Below are 15,997 nucleotides of genomic sequence, written 5' to 3'. Positions count from 1 at the left end.
CTGGCAAACAAAAGTAAGCTGCCCCGCTTCTGGATGGCAGATTGCAGGAACCACTTGGTACTATCAAACTAGCCCGACTTGGCACTGGTGCCACCTCTGGTCTGGGAACCATCCTGCGTATCGTGGATTCTAAGGAGCCAGGCGGCCACTCCCAGCCACAGGTCCCCAAACACAAACAACGGCGCTTTTCCCTGGAAAACAAAACTCGCCTGCCAACTTTTTGATGGCAGATTGCAGGAGCCACTTGGTACTATCAAACCAGCCCAACTTGGCACTGGTGCCACCATGGGTCTGGTCACCATCCTGCCTATCGTAGCTTTTCAGGAGCCAGCCGGTCACTCCCAGCCATAGGCCCCCAGACACAAAGCTCGGCCCGTTTCCCTGGCAAACAAAAGTAAGCTGCCCCGCTTCTGGATGGCAGATTGCAGGAGCCACTTGGTACTGTCAAACCAGCCCGACTTGGCACTGGTGCCACCTCTGGTCTGGGAACCATCCTGCGTATCGTGGATTCTAAGGAGCCAGCCGGCCATTCCCAGCCACAGGGCCCCAAACACAAACAACGGGGCCTTTCCCTGGAAAACAAAACTCGCCTGCCAACTTTTTGATGGCAGATTGCAGGAGCCACTTGGTACTATCAAACCAGCCCAACTTGGCACTGGTGCCACCATGGGTCTGGTCACCATCCTGCCTATCGTAGCTTTTCAGGAGCCAGCCGGCAACTCCCAGCCACAGGCCCCCAGACACAAACCTCGGCCCATTTCCCTGGCAAACAAAAGTAAGCTGCCCCGCTTCTGGATGGCAGATTGCAGGAACAACTTGGTACTATCAAACTAGCCCGACTTGGCACTGGTGCCACCTCTGGTCTGGGAACCATCCTGCGTATCGTGGATTCTAAGGAGCCAGGCGGCCACTCCCAGCCACAGGTCCCCAAACACAAACAACGGCGCTTTTCCCGGGAAAACAAAACTCGCCTGCCAACATTTTGATGGCAGATTGCAGGAGCCACTTGGTACTGTCAAACCAGCCCGACTTGGCACTGGTGCCACCTCTGGTCCGGGAACCATCCTGCGTATCGTGGATTCTAAGGAGCCAGGCGGCCACTCCCAGCCACAGGTCCCCAAACACAAACAACGGCGCTTTTCCCTGGAAAACAAAACTCGCCTGCCAACTTTTTGATGGCAGATTGCAGGAGCCACTTGGTACCATCAAACCAGCCCAACTTGGCACTGGTGCCACCATGGCTCTGGGAACCATCCTGCCTATCGTAGCTTTTCAGGAGCCAGCCGGTCACTCCCAGCCATAGGCCCCCAGACACAATGCTCGGCCCGTTTCCCTGGCAAACAAAAGTAAGCTGCCCCGCTTCTGGATGGCAGATTGCAGGAACCACTTGGTACTATCAAACTAGCCCGACTTGGCACTGGTGCCACCTCTGGTCTGGGAACCATCCTGCGTATCGTGGATTCTAAGGAGCCAGGCGGCCACTCCCAGCCACAGGTCCCCAAACACAAACAACGGCGCTTTTCCCTGGAAAACAAAACTCGCCTGCCAACTTTTTGATGGCAGATTGCAGGAGCCACTTGGTACTATCAAACCAGCCCAACTTGGCACTGGTGCCACCATGGGTCTGGTCACCATCCTGCCTATCGTAGCTTTTCAGGAGCCAGCCGGTCACTCCCAGCCATAGGCCCCCAGACACAAACCTCGGCCCGTTTCCCTGGCAAACAAAAGTAAGCTACCCCGCTACTGGATGGCAGATTGCAGGAGCCACTTTGCACCATCAAACTAGCCCGACTTGGCACTGGTGCCACCTCTGGTCTGGGAACCATGCTGCGTATCGTGGATTCTAATTAGCCAGCCGGCCACTCCCAGCCACAGGCCCCCAAACACCAACAACGGCGCTTTTCCCTGGAAAACAAAACTCGCCTGCCAACTTTTTGATGGCAGATTGCAGGAGCCACTTGGTACTATCAAACCAGCCACACTTGGCACTGGTGCCACCATGGATCTGGTCAACATCCTGCCTATGTTAGCTTTTCAGGACCTAGCCGGTCACTCCCAGCCATAGGCCCCCAGACACAAAGCTCGGCCCGTTTCCCTGGCAAACAAAAGTAAGCTGCCCATCATCTGGATGGCTGATTGCAGGACGCACTTGGTACTATCAAACCAGCCCGACTTGGCACTGGTGCCACCTCGGGTCTGGAAACCATGCTGCATATCGTGGGTTCTAAGGTGCCGGCCGGCCACTCCCAGCCTCAGGGCCCCAAACACAAACAACGGGGCTTTTCCCTGGAAAACAAAACTCGTCTACCAACTTTTTGATGGCAGATTGCAGGAGTCACTTGTTATTATCAAACCAGCCCAACTTGGCACTGGTGCCACCATGGGTCTGGTCACCATCCTGCCTATCGTAGCTTTTCAGGAGCCAGCCGGTCACTCCCAGCCATAGGCCCCCAGACCAAAACCTCGACCCGTTTCCCTGGCAAAAAAAAGTAAGCTGCCCCGCTTCTGGATGGCAGATTGCAGGGGCCAATTTGCACCATCAAACTAGCCCAACTTGGCACTGGTGCCACCTCGGGTCTGGGAACCATCCTGCGTATCGTGGATTCTAATTAGCCAGCCGGCCACTCCCAGCCACATGCCCCCAAACACAAACAACGGCGCTGTTCCCTGGAAAACAAAACTCACCTGCCAACTTTTTGATTGCAGATTGCAGGAGCCACTTGTTATTATCAAACCAGCCCAACTTGGCACTGGTGCCACCATGGCTCTGGGAACCATCCCGCCTATCGTAGCTTTACAGGAGCCAGCCGGTCACTCCCAGCCATAGGCCCCCAGACCAAAACCTCGGCCCGTTTCCCTGGCAAACAAAAGTAAGCTGCCCCGCTTCTGGATGGCAGATTGCAGGAGCCACTTGGTACTGTCAAACCAGCCCGACTTGGCACTGGTGCCACCTCTGGTCCGGGAACCATGCTGCGTATCGTGGATTCTAAGGAGCCAGCCGGCCACTCCCCGCCACAGGCCCCCAAACAAAAACAACGGCGCTTTTCCCTGGAAAACAAAACTCGCCTGCCAACTTTTTGATGGCAGATTGCAGGAGCCACTTGGTACTTACAAACCAGCCCAACTTGGCACTGGTGCCACCATGGGTCTGGTCACCATCCTGCCTATCGTAGCTTTTCAGGAGCCAGCCGGTCACTCCCAGCCATAGGCCCCCAGACACAAAGCTCGGCCCGTTTCCCTGGCAAACAAAAGTAAGCTGCCCCGCTTCTGGATGGCAGATTGCAGGAACCACTTGGTATTATCAAACTAGCCCGACTTGGCACTGGTGCCACCTCTGGTCTGGGAACCATCCTGCGTATCGTGGATTCTAAGGAGCCAGGCGGCCACTCCCAGCCACAGGTCCCCAAACACAAACAACGGCGCTTTTCCCTGGAAAACAAAACTCGCCTGCCAACTTTTTGATGGCAGATTGCAGGAGCCACTTGGTACTATCAAACCAGCCCAACTTGGCACTGGTGCCACCATGGGTCTGGTCACCATCCTGCCTATCGTAGCTTTTCAGGAGCCAGCCGGTCACTCCCAGCCATAGGCCCCCAGACACAAAGCTCGGCCCGTTTCCCTGGCAAACAAAAGTAAGCTGCCCCGCTTCTGGATGGCAGATTGCAGGAGCCACTTGGTACTGTCAAACCAGCCCGACTTGGCACTGGTGCCACCTCTGGTCTGGGAACCATCCTGCGTATCGTGGATTCTAAGGAGCCAGCCGGCCATTCCCAGCCACAGGGCCCCAAACACAAACAACGGGGCTTTTCCCTGGAAAACAAAACTCGCCTGCCAACTTTTTGATGGCAGATTGCAGGAGCCACTTGGTACTATCAAACCAGCCCAACTTGGCACTGGTGCCACCATGGGTCTGGTCACCATCCTGCCTATCGTAGCTTTTCAGGAGCCAGCCGGCAACTCCCAGCCACAGGCCCCCAGACACAAAGCTCGGCCCGTTTCCCTGGCAAACAAAAGTAAGCTGCCCCGCTTCTGGATGGCAGATTGCAGGAACCACTTGGTACTATCAAACCAGCCCGACTTGGCACTGGTGCCACCTCAGGTCTGGGAACCATGCTGCGTATCGTGGGTTCTAAGGTGCCGGCCGGCCACTCCCAGCCACAGGCCCCCAAACACAAACAACGGCGCTTTTCCCTGGAAAACAAAACTCGCCTGCCAACCTTTTGATGGCAGATTGCAGGAGCCACTTGGTACTATCAAACCAGCCCAACTTGGCACTGGTGCCACCATGGGTCTGGTCACCATCCTGCCTATCGTAGCTTTTCAGGAGCCAGCCGGTCACTCCCAGCCATAGGCCCCCAGACACAAAGCTCGGCCCGTTTCCCTGGCAAACAAAAGTAAGCTGCCCCGCTTTTGTATGGCAGATTGCAGGAGCCACGTTGCACCATCAAACTAGCCCGACTTGGCACTGGTGCCACCTCTGGTCTGGGAACCATCCTGCGTATCGTGGATTCTAAGGAGCCAGCCGGCCACTCCCAGCCTCAGGCCCCCAAACACCAACAACGGCGCTTTTCCCTGGAAAACAAAACTCGCCTGCCATCTTGTTGATGGCAGATTGCAGGAGCCACTTGGTACTATCAAACCAGCCCAACTTGGCACTGGTGCCACCATGGATCTGGTCACCATCCTGCCTATCGTAGCTTTTCAGGACCTAGCCGGTCACTCCCAGCCATAGGCACCCAGACACAAAGCTCGGCCCGTTTCCCTGGCAAACAAAAGTAAGCTGCTGCACTTCTGGATGGCAGATTGCAGGACGCACTTGGTACTATCAAACCAGCCCGACTTGGCACTGGTGCCACCTCTGGTCTGGAAACCATGCTGCGTATCGTGGATTCTAAGGAGCCAGCTGGCCACTCCCAGCCACAGGCCCCCAAACACAAACAACGGCGCTTTTCCCTGGAAAACAAAACTCGCCTGCCAACTTTTTGATGGCAGATTGCAGGAGCCACTTGGTACTATCAAACCAGCCCAACTTGGCACTGGTGCCACCATGGGTCTGGTCACCATCCTGCCTATCGTAGCTTTTCAGGAGCCAGCCGGTCACTCCCAGCCATAGGCCCCCAGACACAAAGCTCGGCCCGTTTCCCTGGCAAACAAAAGTAAGCTGCCCCGCTTCTGGATGGCAGATTGCAGGAACCACTTGGTACTATCAAACTAGCCCGACTTGGCACTGGTGCCACCTCTGGTCTGGGAACCATCCTGCGTATCGTGGATTCTAAGGAGCCAGGCGGCCACTCCCAGCCACAGGTCCCCAAACACAAACAACGGCGCTTTTCCCTGGAAAACAAAACTCGCCTGCCAACTTTTTGATGGCAGATTGCAGGAGCCACTTGGTACCATCAAACCAGCCCAACTTGGCACTGGTGCCACCATGGCTCTGGGAACCATCCTGCCTATCGTAGCTTTTCAGGAGCCAGCCGGTCACTCCCAGCCATAGGCCCCCAGACACAAAGCTCGACCCGTTTCCCTGGCAAACAAAAGTAAGCTGCCCCGCTTCTGGATGGCAGATTGCAGGAACCACTTGGTACTATCAAACTAGCCCGACTTGGCACTGGTGCCACCTCTGGTCTGGGAACCATCCTGCGTATCGTGGATTCTAAGGAGCCAGGCGGCCACTCCCAGCCACAGGTCCCCAAACACAAACAACGGCGCTTTTCCCTGGAAAACAAAACTCGCCTGCCAACTTTTTGATGGCAGATTGCAGGAGCCACTTGGTACTATCAAACCAGCCCAACTTGGCACTGGTGCCACCATGGGTCTGGTCACCATCCTGCCTATCGTAGCTTTTCAGGAGCCAGCCGGTCACTCCCAGCCATAGGCCCCCAGACACAAACCTCGGCCCGTTTCCCTGGCAAACAAAAGTAAGCTACCCCGCTACTGGATGGCAGATTGCAGGAGCCACTTTGCACCATCAAACTAGCCCGACTTGGCACTGGTGCCACCTCTGGTCTGGGAACCATGCTGCGTATCGTGGATTCTAATTAGCCAGCCGGCCACTCCCAGCCACAGGCCCCCAAACACCAACAACGGCGCTTTTCCCTGGAAAACAAAACTCGCCTGCCAACTTTTTGATGGCAGATTGCAGGAGCCACTTGGTACTATCAAACCAGCCACACTTGGCACTGGTGCCACCATGGATCTGGTCAACATCCTGCCTATCGTAGCTTTTCAGGACCTAGCCGGTCACTCCCAGCCATAGGCCCCCAGACACAAAGCTCGGCCCGTTTCCCTGGCAAACAAAAGTAAGCTGCCCATCATCTGGATGGCTGATTGCAGGACGCACTTGGTACTATCAAACCAGCCCGACTTGGCACTGGTGCCACCTCGGGTCTGGAAACCATGCTGCGTATCGTGGGTTCTAAGGTGCCGGCCGGCCACTCCCAGCCTCAGGGCCCCAAACACAAACAACGGGGCTTTTCCCTGGAAAACAAAACTCGCCTACCAACTTTTTGATGGCAGATTGCAGGAGTCACTTGTTATTATCAAACCAGCCCAACTTGGCACTGGTGCCACCATGGGTCTGGTCACCATCCTGCCTATCGTAGCTTTTCAGGAGCCAGCCGGTCACTCCCAGCCATAGGCCCCCAGACCAAAACCTCGACCCGTTTCCCTGGCAAAAAAAAGTAAGCTGCCCCGCTTCTGGATGGCAGATTGCAGGAGCCAATTTGCACCATCAAACTAGCCCAACTTGGCACTGGTGCCACCTCTGGTCTGGGAACCATCCTGCGTATCGTGGATTCTAATTAGCCAGCCGGCCACTCCCAGCCACATGCCCCCAAACACAAACAACGGCGCTGTTCCCTGGAAAACAAAACTCACCTGCCAACTTTTTGATTGCAGATTGCAGGAGCCACTTGTTATTATCAAACCAGCCCAACTTGGCACTGGTGCCACCATGGCTCTGGGAACCATCCTGCCTATCGTAGCTTTTCAGGAGCCAGCCGGTCACTCCCAGCCATAGGCCCCCAGACCAAAACCTCGGCCCGTTTCCCTGGCAAACAAAAGTAAGCTGCCCCGCTTCTGGATGGCAGATTGCAGGAGCCACTTGGTACTGTCAAACCAGCCCGACTTGGCACTGGTGCCACCTCTGGTCCGGGAACCATGCTGCTTACCGTGGATTCTAAGGAGCCAGCCGGCCACTCCCAGCCACAGGCCCCCAAACAAAAGCAACGGCGCTTTTCCCTGGAAAACAAAACTCGCCTGCCAACTTTTTGATGGCAGATTGCAGGAGCCACTTGGTACTTACAAACCAGCCCAACTTGGCACTGGTGCCACCATGGGTCTTGTCACCATCCTGCCTATCGTAGCTTTTCAGGAGCCAGCCGGTCAGTCCCACCCATAGGCCCCCAGACACAAAGCTCGGCCCGTTTCCCTGGCAAACAAAAGTAAGCTGCCCCGCTTCTGGATGGCAGATTGCAGGAACCACTTGGTACTATCAAACTAGCCCGACTTGGCACTGGTGCCACCTCTGGTCTGGGAACCATCCTGCGTATCGTGGATTCTAAGGAGCCAGGCGGCCACTCCCAGCCACAGGTCCCCAAACACAAACAACGGCGCTTTTCCCTGGAAAACAAAACTCGCCTGCCAACTTTTTGATGGCAGATTGCAGGAGCCACTTGGTACTATCAAACCAGCCCAACTTGGCACTGGTGCCACCATGGGTCTGGTCACCATCCTGCCTATCGTAGCTTTTCAGGAGCCAGCCGGTCACTCCCAGCCATAGGCCCCCAGACACAAAGCTCGGCCCGTTTCCCTGGCAAACAAAAGTAAGCTGCCCCGCTTCTGGATGGCAGATTGCAGGAGCCACTTGGTACTGTCAAACCAGCCCGACTTGGCACTGGTGCCACCTCTGGTCTGGGAACCATCCTGCGTATCGTGGATTCTAAGGAGCCAGCCGGCCATTCCCAGCCACAGGGCCCCAAACACAAACAACGGGGCTTTTCCCTGGAAAACAAAACTCGCCTGCCAACTTTTTGATGGCAGATTGCAGGAGCCACTTGGTACTATCAAACCAGCCCAACTTGGCACTGGTGCCACCATGGGTCTGGTCACCATCCTGCCTATCGTAGCTTTTCAGGAGCCAGCCGGCAACTCCCAGCCACAGGCCCCCAGACACAAACCTCGGCCCGTTTCCCTGGCAAACAAAAGTAAGCTGCCCCGCTTCTGGATGGCAGATTGCAGGAACAACTTGGTACTATCAAACTAGCCCGACTTGGCACTGGTGCCACCTCTGGTCTGGGAACCATCCTGCGTATCGTGGATTCTAAGGAGCCAGGCGGCCACTCCCAGCCACAGGTCCCCAAACACAAACAACGGCGCTTTTCCCGGGAAAACAAAACTCGCCTGCCAACATTTTGATGGCAGATTGCAGGAGCCACTTGGTACTGTCAAACCAGCCCGACTTGGCACTGGTGCCACCTCTGGTCCGGGAACCATCCTGCGTATCGTGGATTCTAAGGAGCCAGGCGGCCACTCCCAGCCACAGGTCCCCAAACACAAACAACGGCGCTTTTCCCTGGAAAACAAAACTCGCCTGCCAACTTTTTGATGGCAGATTGCAGGAGCCACTTGGTACCATCAAACCAGCCCAACTTGGCACTGGTGCCACCATGGCTCTGGGAACCATCCTGCCTATCGTAGCTTTTCAGGAGCCAGCCGGTCACTCCCAGCCATAGGCCCCCAGACACAATGCTCGGCCCGTTTCCCTGGCAAACAAAAGTAAGCTGCCCCGCTTCTGGATGGCAGATTGCAGGAACCACTTGGTACTATCAAACTAGCCCGACTTGGCACTGGTGCCACCTCTGGTCTGGGAACCATCCTGCGTATCGTGGATTCTAAGGAGCCAGGCGGCCACTCCCAGCCACAGGTCCCCAAACACAAACAACGGCGCTTTTCCCTGGAAAACAAAACTCGCCTGCCAACTTTTTGATGGCAGATTGCAGGAGCCACTTGGTACTATCAAACCAGCCCAACTTGGCACTGGTGCCACCATGGGTCTGGTCACCATCCTGCCTATCGTAGCTTTTCAGGAGCCAGCCGGTCACTCCCAGCCATAGGCCCCCAGACACAAACCTCGGCCCGTTTCCCTGGCAAACAAAAGTAAGCTACCCCGCTACTGGATGGCAGATTGCAGGAGCCACTTTGCACCATCAAACTAGCCCGACTTGGCACTGGTGCCACCTCTGGTCTGGGAACCATGCTGCGTATCGTGGATTCTAATTAGCCAGCCGGCCACTCCCAGCCACAGGCCCCCAAACACCAACAACGGCGCTTTTCCCTGGAAAACAAAACTCGCCTGCCAACTTTTTGATGGCAGATTGCAGGAGCCACTTGGTACTATCAAACCAGCCACACTTGGCACTGGTGCCACCATGGATCTGGTCAACATCCTGCCTATGTTAGCTTTTCAGGACCTAGCCGGTCACTCCCAGCCATAGGCCCCCAGACACAAAGCTCGGCCCGTTTCCCTGGCAAACAAAAGTAAGCTGCCCATCATCTGGATGGCTGATTGCAGGACGCACTTGGTACTATCAAACCAGCCCGACTTGGCACTGGTGCCACCTCGGGTCTGGAAACCATGCTGCGTATCGTGGGTTCTAAGGTGCCGGCCGGCCACTCCCAGCCTCAGGGCCCCAAACACAAACAACGGGGCTTTTCCCTGGAAAACAAAACTCGTCTACCAACTTTTTGATGGCAGATTGCAGGAGTCACTTGTTATTATCAAACCAGCCCAACTTGGCACTGGTGCCACCATGGGTCTGGTCACCATCCTGCCTATCGTAGCTTTTCAGGAGCCAGCCGGTCACTCCCAGCCATAGGCCCCCAGACCAAAACCTCGACCCGTTTCCCTGGCAAAAAAAAGTAAGCTGCCCCGCTTCTGGATGGCAGATTGCAGGAGCCAATTTGCACCATCAAACTAGCCCAACTTGGCACTGGTTCCACCTCTGGTCTGGGAACCATCCTGCGTATCGTGGATTCTAATTAGCCAGCCGGCCACTCCCAGCCACATGCCCCCAAACACAAACAACGGCGCTGTTCCCTGGAAAACAAAACTCACCTGCCAACTTTTTGATTGCAGATTGCAGGAGCCACTTGTTATTATCAAACCAGCCCAACTTGGCACTGGTGCCACCATGGCTCTGGGAACCATCCCGCCTATCGTAGCTTTACAGGAGCCAGCCGGTCACTCCCAGCCATAGGCCCCCAGACCAAAACCTCGGCCCGTTTCCCTGGCAAACAAAAGTAAGCTGCCCCGCTTCTGGATGGCAGATTGCAGGAGCCACTTGGTACTATCAAACCAGCCCGACTTGGCACTGGTGCCACCTCTGGTCCGGGAACCATGCTGCGTATCGTGGATTCTAAGGAGCCAGCCGGCCACTCCCCGCCACAGGCCCCCAAACAAAAACAACGGCGCTTTTCCCTGGAAAACAAAACTCGCCTGCCAACTTTTTGATGGCAGATTGCAGGAGCCACTTGGTACTTACAAACCAGCCCAACTTGGCACTGGTGCCACCATGGGTCTGGTCACCATCCTGCCTATCGTAGCTTTTCAGGAGCCAGCCGGTCACTCCCAGCCATAGGCCCCCAGACACAAAGCTCGGCCCGTTTCCCTGGCAAACAAAAGTAAGCTGCCCCGCTTCTGGATGGCAGATTGCAGGAACCACTTGGTATTATCAAACTAGCCCGACTTGGCACTGGTGCCACCTCTGGTCTGGGAACCATCCTGCGTATCGTGGATTCTAAGGAGCCAGGCGGCCACTCCCAGCCACAGGTCCCCAAACACAAACAACGGCGCTTTTCCCTGGAAAACAAAACTCGCCTGCCAACTTTTTGATGGCAGATTGCAGGAGCCACTTGGTACTATCAAACCAGCCCAACTTGGCACTGGTGCCACCATGGGTCTGGTCACCATCCTGCCTATCGTAGCTTTTCAGGAGCCAGCCGGTCACTCCCAGCCATAGGCCCCCAGACACAAAGCTCGGCCCGTTTCCCTGGCAAACAAAAGTAAGCTGCCCCGCTTCTGGATGGCAGATTGCAGGAGCCACTTGGTACTGTCAAACCAGCCCGACTTGGCACTGGTGCCACCTCTGGTCTGGGAACCATCCTGCGTATCGTGGATTCTAAGGAGCCAGCCGGCCATTCCCAGCCACAGGGCCCCAAACACAAACAACGGGGCTTTTCCCTGGAAAACAAAACTCGCCTGCCAACTTTTTGATGGCAGATTGCAGGAGCCACTTGGTACTATCAAACCAGCCCAACTTGGCACTGGTGCCACCATGGGTCTGGTCACCATCCTGCCTATCGTAGCTTTTCAGGAGCCAGCCGGCAACTCCCAGCCACAGGCCCCCAGACACAAAGCTCGGCCCGTTTCCCTGGCAAACAAAAGTAAGCTGCCCCGCTTCTGGATGGCAGATTGCAGGAACCACTTGGTACTATCAAACCAGCCCGACTTGGCACTGGTGCCACCTCAGGTCTGGGAACCATGCTGCGTATCGTGGGTTCTAAGGTGCCGGCCGGCCACTCCCAGCCACAGGCCCCCAAACACAAACAACGGCGCTTTTCCCTGGAAAACAAAACTCGCCTGCCAACCTTTTGATGGCAGATTGCAGGAGCCACTTGGTACTATCAAACCAGCCCAACTTGGCACTGGTGCCACCATGGGTCTGGTCACCATCCTGCCTATCGTAGCTTTTCAGGAGCCAGCCGGTCACTCCCAGCCATAGGCCCCCAGACACAAAGCTCGGCCCGTTTCCCTGGCAAACAAAAGTAAGCTGCCCCGCTTTTGTATGGCAGATTGCAGGAGCCACGTTGCACCATCAAACTAGCCCGACTTGGCACTGGTGCCACCTCTGGTCTGGGAACCATCCTGCGTATCGTGGATTCTAAGGAGCCAGCCGGCCACTCCCAGCCTCAGGCCCCCAAACACAAACAACGGCGCTTTTCCCTGGAAAACAAAACTCGCCTGCCATCTTGTTGATGGCAGATTGCAGGAGCCACTTGGTACTATCAAAGCAGCCCAACTTGGCACTGGTGCCACCATGGATCTGGTCAACATCCTGCCTATCGTAGCTTTTCAGGACCTAGCCGGTCACTCCCAGCCATAGGCACCCAGACACAAAGCTCGGCCCGTTTCCCTGGCAAACAAAAGTAAGCTGCTGCACTTCTGGATGGCAGATTGCAGGACGCACTTGGTACTATCAAACCAGCCCGACTTGGCACTGGTGCCACCTCTGGTCTGGAAACCATGCTGCGTATCGTGGATTCTAAGGAGCCAGCTGGCCACTCCCAGCCACAGGCCCCCAAACACAAACAACGGCGCTTTTCCCTGGAAAACAAAACTCGCCTGCCAACTTTTTGATGGCAGATTGCAGGAGCCACTTGGTACTATCAAACCAGCCCAACTTGGCACTGGTGCCACCATGGGTCTGGTCACCATCCTGCCTATCGTAGCTTTTCAGGAGCCAGCCGGTCACTCCCAGCCATAGGCCCCCAGACACAAAGCTCGGCCCGTTTCCCTGGCAAACAAAAGTAAGCTGCCCCGCTTCTGGATGGCAGATTGCAGGAACCACTTGGTACTATCAAACTAGCCCGACTTGGCACTGGTGCCACCTCTGGTCTGGGAACCATCCTGCGTATCGTGGATTCTAAGGAGCCAGGCGGCCACTCCCAGCCACAGGTCCCCAAACACAAACAACGGCGCTTTTCCCTGGAAAACAAAACTCGCCTGCCAACTTTTTGATGGCAGATTGCAGGAGCCACTTGGTACTATCAAACCAGCCCAACTTGGCACTGGTGCCACCATGGGTCTGGTCACCATCCTGCCTATCGTAGCTTTTCAGGAGCCAGCCGGTCACTCCCAGCCATAGGCCCCCAGACACAAAGCTCGGCCCGTTTCCCTGGCAAACAAAAGTAAGCTGCCCCGCTTCTGGATGGCAGATTGCAGGAGCCACTTGGTACTGTCAAACCAGCCCGACTTGGCACTGGTGCCACCTCTGGTCTGGGAACCATGCTGCGTATCGTGGATTCTAAGGAGCCAGCCGGCCATTCCCAGCCACAGGGCCCCAAACACAAACAACGGGGCTTTTCCCTGGAAAACAAAACTCGCCTGCCAACTTTTTGATGGCAGATTGCAGGAGCCACTTGGTACTATCAAACCAGCCCAACTTGGCACTGGTGCCACCATGGGTCTGGTCACCATCCTGCCTATCGTAGCTTTTCAGGAGCCAGCCGGCAACTCCCAGCCACAGGCCCCCAGACACAAACCTCGGCCCGTTTCCCTGGCAAACAAAAGTAAGCTGCCCCGCTTCTGGATGGCAGATTGCAGGAACCACTTGGTACTATCAAACCAGCCCGACTTGGCACTGGTGCCACCTCAGGTCTGGGAACCATGCTGCGTATCGTGGGTTCTAAGGTGCCGGCCGGCCACTCCCAGCCACAGGCCCCCAAACACAAACAACGGCGCTTTTCCCTGGAAAACAAAACTCGCCTGCCAACCTTTTGATGGCAGATTGCAGGAGCCACTTGGTACTATCAAACCAGCCCAACTTGGCACTGGTGCCACCATGGGTCTGGTCACCATCCTGCCTATCGTAGCTTTTCAGGAGCCAGCCGGTCACTCCCAGCCATAGGCCCCCAGACACAAAGCTCGGCCCGTTTCCCTGGCAAACAAAAGTAAGCTGCCCCGCTTCTGGATGGCAGATTGCAGGAACCACTTGGTATTATCAAACCAGCCCGACTTGGCACTGGTGCCACCTCTGGCCTGGGAACCATGCTGCGTATCGTGGGTTCTAAGGAGCCAGCCGGCCACTCCCAGCCTCAGGCCCCCAAACACCAACAACGGCGCTTTTCCCTGGAAAACAAAACTCGCCTGCCATCTTGTTGATGGCAGATTGCAGGAGCCACTTGGTACTATCAAACCAGCCCAACTTGGCACTGGTGCCACCATGGATCTGGTCACCATCCTGCCTATCGTAGCTTTTCAGGACCTAGCCGGTCACTCCCAGCCATAGGCACCCAGACACAAACCTCGGCCCGTTTCCCTGGCAAACAAAAGTAAGCTGCTGCACTTCTGGATGGCAGATTGCAGGACGCACTTGGTACTATCAAACCAGCCCGACTTGGCACTGGTGCCACCTCTGGTCTGGAAACCATGCTGCGTATCGTGGATTCTAAGGAGCCAGCTGGCCACTCCCAGCCACAGGCCCCCAAACACAAACAACGGCGCTTTTCCCTGGAAAACAAAACTCGCCTGCCAACTTTTTGATGGCAGATTGCAGGAGCCACTTGGTACTATCAAACCAGCCCAACTTGGCACTGGTGCCACCATGGGTCTGGTCACCATCCTGCCTATCGTAGCTTTTCAGGAGCCAGCCGGTCACTCCCAGCCATAGGCCCCCAGACACAAAGCTCGGCCCGTTTCCCTGGCAAACAAAAGTAAGCTGCCCCGCTTCTGGATGGCAGATTGCAGGAACCACTTGGTACTATCAAACTAGCCCGACTTGGCACTGGTGCCACCTCTGGTCTGGGAACCATCCTGCGTATCGTGGATTCTAAGGAGCCAGGCGGCCACTCCCAGCCACAGGTCCCCAAACACAAACAACGGCGCTTTTCCCTGGAAAACAAAACTCGCCTGCCAACTTTTTGATGGCAGATTGCAGGAGCCACTTGGTACTATCAAACCAGCCCAACTTGGCACTGGTGCCACCATGGGTCTGGTCACCATCCTGCCTATCGTAGCTTTTCAGGAGCCAGCCGGTCACTCCCAGCCATAGGCCCCCAGACACAAACCTCGGCCCGTTTCCCTGGCAAACAAAAGTAAGCTGCCCCGCTTCTGGATGGCAGATTGCAGGAGCCACTTGGTACTGTCAAACCAGCCCGACTTGGCACTGGTGCCACCTCTGGTCTGGGAACCATCCTGCGTATCGTGGATTCTAAGGAGCCAGCCGGCCATTCCCAGCCACAGGGCCCCAAACACAAACAACGGGGCTTTTCCCTGGAAAACAAAACTCGCCTGCCAACTTTTTGATGGCAGATTGCAGGAGCCACTTGGTACTATCAAACCAGCCCAACTTGGCACTGGTGCCACCATGGGTCTGGTCACCATCCTGCCTATCGTAGCTTTTCAGGAGCCAGCCGGCAACTCCCAGCCACAGGCCCCCAGACACAAACCTCGGCCCGTTTCCCTGGCAAACAAAAGTAAGCTGCCCCGCTTCTGGATGGCAGATTGCAGGAACAACTTGGTACTATCAAACTAGCCCGACTTGGCACTGGTGCCACCTCTGGTCTGGGAACCATCCTGCGTATCGTGGATTCTAAGGAGCCAGGCGGCCACTCCCAGCCACAGGTCCCCAAACACAAACAACGGCGCTTTTCCCGGGAAAACAAAACTCGCCTGCCAACATTTTGATGGCAGATTGCAGGAGCCACTTGGTACTGTCAAACCAGCCCGACTTGGCACTGGTGCCACCTCTGGTCCGGGAACCATGCTGCGTATCGTGGATTCTAAGGAGCCAGGCGGCCACTCCCAGCCACAGGTCCCCAAACACAATCAACGGCGCTTTTCCCTGGAAAACAAAACTCGCCTGCCAACTTTTTGATGGCAGATTGCAGGAGCCACTTGGTACCATCAAACCAGCCCAACTTGGCACTGGTGCCACCATGGCTCTGGGAACCATCCTGCCTATCGTAGCTTTTCAGGAGCCAGCCGGTCACTCCCAGCCATAGGCCCCCAGACACAATGCTCGGCCCGTTTCCCTGGCAAACAAAAGTAAGCTGCCCCGCTTCTGGATGGCAGATTGCAGGAACCACTTGGTACTATCAAACTAGCCCGACTTGGCACTGGTGCCACCTCTGGTCTGGGAACCATCCTGCGTATCGTGGATTCTAAGGAGCCAGGCGGCCACTCCCAGCCACAGGTCCCCAAACACAAACAACGGCGCTT

The sequence above is a fragment of the Melospiza melodia genome, chromosome 28 (genome assembly GCF_035770615.1).
Source record: "Melospiza melodia melodia isolate bMelMel2 chromosome 28, bMelMel2.pri, whole genome shotgun sequence".
Lineage (NCBI taxonomy): Eukaryota > Metazoa > Chordata > Aves > Passeriformes > Passerellidae > Melospiza > Melospiza melodia.
Note: the sequence above shows the minus strand (reverse complement) of the source record.